Source organism: Chelmon rostratus, chromosome 8 (assembly GCF_017976325.1).
Source record: "Chelmon rostratus isolate fCheRos1 chromosome 8, fCheRos1.pri, whole genome shotgun sequence".
Lineage (NCBI taxonomy): Eukaryota > Metazoa > Chordata > Actinopteri > Chaetodontiformes > Chaetodontidae > Chelmon > Chelmon rostratus.
In genome coordinates, this window is record NC_055665.1 from 22,501 (window position 1) to 26,355 (window position 3,855).

Sequence of the window (3,855 nt, forward strand, 5' to 3'; positions counted from 1 at the left end):
TCAGCACACAGTGCTTCATTAAATTAAGTCTAACTTAGTTCAAGAAATACATTTTTTAAGTCATTTTTCACCATTTTTTGTTTCAGTCAGAGTGAAGAAGTTAAACTTTTTTCCTTTTTCTTTTAGTACTATAGTTTAAAAGCTTTGTCAAAGGTTGAATTCACTTAAATTGAGATAGTTCATCACATGATCCAATTCTGGTTTTCAACGAGGCTCTGAACTCACAGTCAAAACAGCTTTTTTCTTCTGGACAACAAAAACATTCCTGCATCATGATTGACATACATGGTCACCTGACAATAGCCCTTGATGGACTATACCTGCATCATGATTGACATACATGGTCACCTGACAATAGGCCTCGATGGAGTCAGGGTGAAGAAGAGTAAGGTGGGGTGTGTGGAGGGGATGTTGATGGAGGTCCAGCAAAGGCTCATATCTGTGAATGCTGAAGCAGCCTGTGGAGGATGGAGGAAAATTGCATCTGTATTGGAGACACACTTCACAGCTGGCATCAGAGGGACAGAGGTGTGAGAGAGTGGGGTGGGTGTGTGTGTGTGTGTGTGTGGGGGGGGGGTTACAACCTGTGTTTCATACAAGAACATACACAGAGAGACAGATAAAGTTTAAGCACTTCCACTTTATTGTTTTCTGTACAGAGAATTTCTTATATATAGAAAGTGCACCAATACTAGACTGGACTCAACTAGAGTCCAACATCACCGTTTCAGAGGAGGCGACCCCAATGACTAAAAGAAAATAAAGAGAGGGGGCTAAAATGTATTAACAGTTGTTCATGATTAAAACAGTGAAATAAAAGCCACACTGGAGCAACGCTTTGGCCCAAAGTTGCTGGTAGACCAACGGGCCGGGTTGGGGGCAGGGGGAGAGGAAGGAGCAAGGAAAGAGGGAAAAGGGTTGGCCAGCTATGAATCAAATCAGCGCTGGATTCAAACATCCAGGCCTCATGGATTAATCTTACAATAATACAACGATTCAAGTTGGTTTTACAAGCATGGCTTTGCAGTCTAACAATGTCCTTGGGTCAGGACCTGAAAACAGGCCTTGAAAATGCAGGCCAGGTGGAGGTTGCTCTTCCACCCCTGCTTAGAAATCCAGGCGCTGACCCGGTTTTCAGTTGGTAGACTTCGGCCGAAGTACACTTCAGTGTTCTGGAGATTCCCGAAAGGACTTTTTGCCCACGCCGTAGTGAAAAAGGAGTTCCTCATTCACCTCAATGTCCCTGGTAGCGAGGAAAAGAATGACTTCTTTGTCGTCCCCTGCATAAAACCTGGGCCTGAGATTGGCTTTTTTCTGCGAATGATTGATGAACCTTCCAACAGTCTGCATTTCGGGGTGGCACTCACAAAAAGCAGAATGTGCATCGATGCACATGGGCTGTCCTTCTTGATTGGTGTAGAAAAACATATATCCAGTCTCCTCCTCACTGGTGTTCTGGTGTATGGCGTGGCCCTCTTTGGCTGTGATCACCCTCCCATGGTAATCACAGACCACCTCACCGGTCTGAAATCTGCGAGTGGCAACGACACCCTTGCCTTTCCCCTCTATCTCAGTCACCCGTAGTCCTCTCCACTTCTGAGAACTTGTCATTATCTGGATGTGTCTGGAATCCATGGCCATGTCCACTGATCCTGAGGGCTTCCACCCCTTGATGATTCTGGCAGAGGTGGGGAGGTTGCTCTTCCATCCCTGCTTAGAAATCCAGGTGCTGACCCGGTTCTCAGTTGGGAGACGTCGGCAGAAGTATGCTGTGGAGAAAACATTAAAAGGTTTCCTTAGTTAAGAGAAATATAATCGACAACTTTGAATCATGTACATAGCATTGATAAGTGAAAATGTTTCATTAGACATTGAGGAAATACTCACAGAGAACATGCTGCACGCGCAGTTTCATCTGTGCCTTCAGCCAACGCTCGTACAACTGCCGCTGAAAGTCGGGTGACACCTTCGTGCGCTCTGTCTTGTTTGGCGCGTCCCCGTCCAGAGTCACCGGGTGCGTTTCCAGCAGACGGTCAAATGCTGCTTGTACATCCATCTGCACATTTGTAGCACAGGCAGGCTTGTGGGCAGCATCGCGAGCAGCGCCACGGGTAGCATGACTGGGACCCTCATCTGCAGACTCAACACTACATAAGAGAAGAAGGAGAAGGAGAAGAAGAGTATTAGATAAGTGTTCAGTGTGCCTGCATATAAATGATGGGGGTTTGCAGATGTTTACAAATTGTTGATGGTATTAATTGTTGACAAATGTAAGACATCCTTACCTTGAGTCAGCAGCGAGCCTAGCCAGCAGTTGATTGGCCATCACTATGGTCTCCGGCTGCTTCATGCGGTAATGTTTCTCCTCCGTCGCAGTGGAATGGGTGAGGTAGTCGGCCACCAGAGACTTCTCTGCGTCAGTCATTGTCTTTGTGGCCGTCTCGAAGACTCGGCGTGCCTCTTGGTTGGTCACTGGCTTGAGTTTGTATCTAAAGTGAAAGTTTAAACCGATGTTAATATGACATCAATTAACACATCGCACCAGAGAGCTGAGACAGCTGTTTACAGAAGTACATTTTGGAGGGAAAATGAATCCTGATGGTTAGCTTACTTTGAGTGCAGCCGTTTCAGGTCATTGGAGGAATTATAGATCGGCCTCCCCGTGGTGGAGATGAAGAAACGTTCCTGTTCCTCATCATCACCTGAGTCGTCCCGCTTGCGCTTCTTAGGGAACTTGAGGAGTTGTGGCCGCACTAGTGTGTAGTACACATCAAACCACTGTTGGCAGAGGGAACATAGGAATAAAGATTCATTTCTGCTTTTGAACAGGTTCTGACAGATCCTCAGAGGAAATCTGATGAACTTACACGCTCCTCCTCCTGTGACAGGGCAAACGTGGCAACTTGCTGTGCGGCCGTCTTGTGCTCTTTAACACCAATAATGACGTTGCCTGAACTGTCTCTCGTACGTGTCTCCCACTCCTGCACCTGCACAAAACAAGGACATCAGATTGATTAGTATGGGGAATGGCAAAAATGTCAGGTGAAATGTACTAACAATGCAGACAAAAAGAGCATAGGAATACTCACAGTCATGTGCGTCACCACGCCTGGTCGCTGGAGGTGCTTTAGGATGACCACTGCCTGGAGGTAGTACACCACAAGGCAGCACTCGGCCGTCTCCAGGATGACATTTTTGTCCTGAAAGACCTTCGACACAACTGCCATAAAGTCCTTCTTGGCAGCCCTCAGCACAGCCAAGCAGTCATGTGGTGTCAGCTGTTGTTGCTCAGTCAACATGCTATGCCAATGAGAAAATAGATAAAAGGAAATAGATAAAAGGTTATTAACAAATCACAACATTACATGACACATTGCTCACATATGTGTACTGAAATCCAGTTAGGTGGGTGAGAACAATTAAACTTACCTCTTTTGGGTGATCTCTTTGCTCACTTGCTTGGAGCAGCATTTCTGCAGAGACCCAATGAACTCAATGAAGTGCTTGCAGTCCTCAAAGAGTGGCCGATCCTCGTGCCTCAGGTTGGTGTTCACTGTATGGTACGACAGGAATCTGTCGGAGGAAGTACAAGTATTTAAGTATATGTATTTAAGCCCAATTATGTTTATTGTCTCCATAAGTGTTGAGATTGTATGAAAAAAAGCACCAAATGCACCAACCTTTTCAAGCTCTTGAGATAATTCTGCTGAGTTTGCTTTGTCAGCTTTGCCTCAGAGAGCTCACGGAGGTACTGCGAGATCTTTTCCCTGTTCCTGACGAACTCCAGGGATGTGGCCTGTGGGTCCGCGTAGTACAGGAAACGAGCAACGTTGTCAACCTGAAAAAAAGCATGTT